We start from the raw sequence: 6,782 nt of genomic DNA on the forward strand, positions 1-6,782 counted from the left end.
GAGGCCGAAGGATGTGCGGAGACTACAGGAATCTGAATAATGTTACTATAAAGAATAAGTACCCACTTCCTAGAATACAAGATCTATTTGATCAAGTTAGAGGCGTGGGAGTCTTTTCCAAGATTGATCTAAGATCCGGTTATCATCAGATAAAGATCAAGAAGGAAGACGTTCCGAAAACAGCCTTTGTCTCGAGGTACGGACATCATGAATACCTAGTAGTACCTTTTGGATTAACCAATGCCCCAGCAATCTTCATGAATCTTATGAATAAGATCTTCATGCCATGTCTAGACAAGTTTGTCATCGTATTCATCGATGATATCTTGATATATTCCAAAGATAAAGCAGAACATGCTGAACATCTGAGGATAGTGTTGCAAACACTAAGAGAACATCAACTCTATGCCAAATTCAGCAAGTGTGAGTTTTGGCTAGATCAAGTAGAATATCTTGGTCATGTTATTAGCAAAGATGGAATAGTTGTTAACCCAAGCAAGGTAGCAGCAGTTTTAGACTGGGAAGCACCAAAGACTGTCAAAGAAATCCGAGGATTCTTAGGAATGGCAGGATACTATCGGAGATTCATCGAAGGATTCTCTAAGATAGCAGGACCAATGACTAAGCTATTAAGGAAGAACACACCATTTGTGTGGTCTGATGAGTGTGAGAAGAGTTTTCAGACTCTGAAAGAGAAACTCACCACAGCACCGGTGTTAGCAGTCCCGGAAGTTGGCAAGGATTACACCGTGTACTGTGACACATCCAAACATGGATTGGGTTGTGTACTCATCCAAGATCGGAAAGTAATATCCTATGGATCGAGGCAACTCAGACCTCATGAAGTGAACTATCCAACGCATGACTTAGAATTAGCAGCAGTAGTATTTGCACTTAAAACTTGGAGACATTTCCTCTATGGAGCCAAGTGTGAGCTCTATATGGATCATAAGAGTCTCAAGTACTTCTTCACTCATAAGGAACTCAATATGAGACAGAAAAGATGGCTTGAATTGATCAAGGACTATGATTTGACCATCAATTATACTCCAGGAAAGGCTAATGTTGTAGCAGATGCCTTGAGTAGGAAGAGCACTGGAGGAGTGGAACAAGAAATATCACCGGAATTGAAGAAGGAAATAAGTCAAGCCCAGATACAACTTTGGGAGAAAGAAGCTCATGAAGGACTATCGGCTTTACAAGTAGCCGATGAACTAAGTGTTAATCTGAAGAATGAGATAATCATGGGACAATTGGACGATCCATTCATCGTGGAGGAGATGAGAAGGATTGATGAGGGAAGACCATCAGAATTTTACCGAGGAGAGTCTGGATCATTATGGTTCCAGAAAAGGATTTGCGTTCCGGATATTGATGAGATCAAGGAAGTTATACTCCGGGAGGCACATCAAACACCATACTCTATACATCTAGGAAGTACAAAGATGTACATGGATCTCAAGGAATTGTTCTGGTGGAATAACATGAAGAGAGAGATAGCACAATATGTGGAGGAATGCCATACATGTCAAAGAGTGAAAGCTGAACATCAAAGTCCGGTAGGAAAGTTACAACCTTTACCAATCCCAGAATGGAAATGGGGGGAGATAGGAATGGATTTCATTACCGGACTACCCATGACTAATAAAAAGAAGGACATGATATGGGTAATCGTGGACCGGTTGATGAAAAGTGCACACTTCTTAGCAGTAAACCAGCAAGACAAAGGAGAAAAACTCATCGATCTTTACATCAAAGAGATTGTGAGTAAACATGGAGTACCCAAGAAGATCGTGTCAGATCGAGGATCCGTGTTCACATCAGCATTTTGGAAACAACTACATGAAGCTTTAGGATCCAAGTTAGACTATAGCACCGCCTATCATCCCCAGACAGGTGGACAAACAGAGAGAACAAACCAGATATTGGAATACATGCTTAGGGCTTGTGCCCTAGACTTCGGAGGATCATGGGAGGAACACTTACCACTAGCAGAGTTTTCATATAACAACAGCTATCAAAGCAGTATCAAGATGGCACCATTTGAAGCTCTGTACGGAAGGAAATGTAGATCACCGATATGTTGGTATGAGGCAAGATCAAGCAAGGAGTTCAATCCAGACTATGTCAAGGAAAAGCAGCAGATCATCGACATTATAAGAGATAGGCTCAAAATAGCTCAAAGCCGACAAAAGAGTTATACCGATCAAAAGAGAAGGACATGGGAGCCAAAGGTTGGAGACATGGTATACCTTAAGGTAAGCTCGATGAAAGGTCTTCAGAGATTCGGAGTAAAGGGAAAGTTGAGCCCTAGATACATCGGACCTTTCAAGATACTGAGTCAGAACCGAGGGTTAGCCTTTGAATTGGATCTACCGGGAAGGTTAGCTCAAGTCCACAATGTATTCCATGTGTCTCAACTCAGGAAGTGTTTAAAGACCCCAGATGAGCCAGTATCACATGATGAGCTCGAGTTACAACCAGACTTGACCTATATCGAGAAGCCAGCCAAGATTCTCGAGGAAAATTGGAAACAACTCAGGAATAGAGCCATTAAGTATTGCAAGATTCAATGGAAGCATCACCCCGAGAGGGAAGCCACCTGGGAAAAGGAAGAAGACCTGAGGAAATCATACCCAGAACTGTTCAGGTATTACAACCACAACTTCGGGACGAAGTTTTCTTTAAGGGGGAAAGGCTATAATATCCCAGGTTTAGAGACGATCGAGGGGTAGATTTTAGAAAGGGATGTGCATTGCATCGTAAATTCTGGGGAAATTTCGCGCTTTTAAAAGAAAAATGCATCGAAGGGGGACAAGTTTCTCTCTCGGCACCTTACAGGGTTAGGGTTTCGAGAGTGCGACAAACTTGCATCTCACTTAACTAATTTAGGGTTTTGAGAAGAGAGGAGAGTTAGTGCATTACAACTTAAGTTGCATGATTGAATTCAAACACAAGTTGTGTTTGAATTTCAAATTTAAAACATCATATGAATATCTCATAATTCAAATTTGAGGTAATTCATTAAACAAATTATAAATAATCAAGAATATAAATAGTACAACTATTATACAAAGCTCATTAGAGAAAATTGGAGCTTTATTGATAATCACACATGATACATTGTCATTACAATATTCAGAACTGAAATATGAAATGTTACAACACATTACATGAATTGAATAAAAAGGAAAAAGAAAAAGGAAAATTACAAGTTAATGAAATGTCCTAAACTACATGTTGATCTTCATGAAATCCTTGATCAAGATGATCTTGCACTTCATCTTGATCATCTCAATGTTCCCTACACACAAACAAAGAACAAAACAAAGGTTATGCCAAGTGGCAAAGCCACTTGGCAGGTTAGCAAAAGAAAGTGTAAATGGAGGGGATATGACCATGATCAGCCGAGCTGATCCATCCACTGGACCAAGTACCAACCAGCACACACATAGGCAGCTCACAAGCCTGTGTGCATGTCACACAGCACACCCAATCCAGGGAGAGTCACCAACAAGTGCCAGGAATTACTGTCGACCAGGGAAGCAAGGGCAGGGCACATAAAAGCTTTTCACAGCAAACCCTAGTCATTTGCATCGACAAGGAGCTTCTGGGTAAGAACACAAGAACACAAGAACACAAGAACCTCAAGAACAGGAAGAACATCCACTGTTGTTCAACCTACTCAGACAGCCACAGAAATTAATCAAGCACCACAAGATGGCAAGGAGGAGCAGGGCAAGCAAACCAAAACCCCAGAAGCAATCCTCTACACCAACAACTTAATCTAGGAGCTGGAGTGAGGTATAAACAAGAAATCATGGGCAAACATCTGTTTTGCTCATAAATAAGCATGTGCATAACACATACACAAGCCAGAGGGTATGATTACCCTGTGTGCATCATCATTTGGTGTTAAAACCATTTGATGCTGGCAAAAAGGGGAATAAGCCAGAAGAAAATCATCCTAGGGAAGAAATGGCCAAGCCCAGTGTATTATCACTGAGGCAAACCAAAGAATCCAGCAAGGATTGATCCACAGCTAGCCTAGCCCAACTCACCTAGCACCTACAGCTAATTACACCATCAGACAGATAGGCAACTTGTGCCTATTTTTGTTTGTCAACAGCAAAGATCACTGGAAATCCAACAAGGAATTGCCCAGAGATGCTTTCACTAAGCCACGAGCAAGCTCCACAAGGGTGGGAACTACCTAACGAGCAATGAATTGCTTGTCAAGGTCACCTCAACCACTGAAACAGCCCAAATCACCAAGCCTTGCACAGTTATCATCACCCAGATGGGTTCAAAAGGAGGGCTAGGGTACACAACCAAGTGTTGGCATCCATCTAGCCCTACCACAGTTAATAGGATGATCACAACTGCAAGCAGTTCACATCATTTATCCATTCAACAAAGCAAGACAACACAGATAAATGAATTATACAAGTAATTGATGCAACAGAACCTTGCTGATGATCCAATGGATCACTGCAAGCATCAACAAATGCTTGAGCAAGCACCATCACACACCAGGCCAAGCCTGTGTGATACACACACAGCACAGAGTGAGCAGCAGTGAGGCACAGACACCAAAGAGCAGCTTTTACAAGCAACTGGTGATCATATGATCATCAGAAGCTTGATAGAGCATGCTACAACATGCTAGAATCAATTCTAGTATCAATACATGGACCAGATAATTAAATCTACCATATAACATGAACAATTGTATCACAGATAAGTGAATAAAGGCAGTATAATTGTATCCAGAAGCACTCCATCAAGGGATGGAGCTGCCAAGTCAACAACAATGCTCAATTGAGCATGTCCATGAATTAGAGCACAAATAATAGCACATCAGGAGCACTGGCACTTGCCAAAGGCAAGGATCATGTAGCATGATCAAGCCAGGGGCAAGCAATTGCATACACAGGAGAGGCATGATATACAGGGCAACAGCAGGAGCCAATAAATTAAGCAAAGCATCACAGTATGCTCATGAGCAAGAGCTCATAAGTTAGAACAACAAGTGCTAGAGAAGAACAGCACAACAGCTAGGATCCATGGCAGCAGCACAGCAGCAGCACACGCGTAGTAGTAGCACGGCAAAGCAGCCTAGATCCATGACAGCAACACAGCACAGAAGTATAAGCAAGGCAGTAGCACTAGCACAGCAGCTAACATCCATGGCGCGTGTAGGCAGCAGCAGCTAGCGCATCAAGATAGCATCAGGGAAAGCATGGCGCAGAGCACATTGGCATGGCCAGCATCTCCATGAGGAGAAGTAGGCCAGAAGACAGAGCTAGACGAAGAGGAGGAGGAGAGAAAGGAGGAGAACATGCGCACTAACCTGGAGCAGCACCACGGCGTCACCGTGGCGGCACGGCGGCACAGCCTGGCCACGGCAGCGCCAAGCCATGGCCAAGCCAGGCGGTCGCCGAAATGCAGGAGCTCCAGCACAACCACGGCGAGGCACACGGCCACGCCACGGCACCAGGTTCGTCGGCGGGCGACGTGATCGCCGCGAATCGCCACGGCCGTGTCGCAGAAGCGTTGGGGGCGAGCAGTGGCGGCGAGGAAACACAGATAGGCGCGGACCGATCGGTGCGCCGTCGTGCGGTTGTTCGATTGCGACCGATCTCGCCGGCGGGGATGGCCGGTGGTGGCCGGAGTAATTCAGCGACGGCGCAGGCGACCACGGCGTCGCGAGAGCGAGGAGGGCTAGGGTTCGCGAGAGAGAAGGGGAAGGGGACGGGTGCGTCCGACCGAGCCGGACGTGCGGCTCGGGTTAGGGTTAACCCGCTGGGCCACCCTGACAGGTGGGCCCAGGGGCATATTAGACATTTCACAATTCCATTAAATCCTGAAACTTTGAAAATACATAGAAAATGATAAATAGCTCTAAAAAAATAATTAAAAATATGAAAAGTACTCAGGATAAAATTCTCTATCTATTACCTAATAATAAAAGCAAAAGAGCTTCTTGTTGGTCCGTCTATTTTTACCCCTAATTTTTATCTAAATTACCCCAATTGCCACCGGCAAGTCAAAGAAAACGATTCGCTGAAAACTTTCCCCGAACAATGGATGCGTCCTGCGCGATATCCCGCACGAGAAAAAGGGCAGAAACTTTCCCAATTCATCTCGTTGCGCTCCGGCGCGGCACCTTCCTTCCGAGTTCCGCCGCCCTGGCGCCGGCCGCCCTGGGGAAGTGGAGGGTCCCTCTGCTGCAGCTGCCGAGGATTCGTTTGTCCTGGAGAAGTCACCGTCCTTCTCCGCCGATTGGTATCCCCGTTGAATGAAACCGCTGCTATGATCCAGAGATGGAGATAAGCAAGATTCTACGCCATGAGTCTTTTTTTTTTGAGATAAAAGCGCTGCGATATATTAATTCGAAACCATGTCTGATACAACCAGGTTCACAATGCAATCAGGGATAGACCTAGACCACACCTTACACAATTTATTCACGCAGCCTTGTTTCGCCATACTGTGAGCAGCTTCATTTGCTGACCTCCTCACCGCTCGCACCAAGGACGCATCGAAACCTTGAAGAAGAACTTTTATTTCAGACACTAGAGGACCGTACACTGATCGATCCTGATCCTTCCTACTCAGTTTCGCTGCAACCTCGACACTGTCCGTCTCCAAAATGACCTGTCGACTCCGCAACTCTTTCGCCACCAGAAGACCCCTTTTGCACGCCAACAGCTCAGCCCCCTCCGCATCCGACAAGTGCGGGAAAAAATGGCATGCTCCCGCCACGAAGCTACCATGAT

Source organism: Lolium rigidum, chromosome 2 (assembly GCF_022539505.1).
Source record: "Lolium rigidum isolate FL_2022 chromosome 2, APGP_CSIRO_Lrig_0.1, whole genome shotgun sequence".
In the NCBI taxonomy this organism is placed as follows: Eukaryota; Viridiplantae; Streptophyta; class Magnoliopsida; order Poales; family Poaceae; genus Lolium; species Lolium rigidum.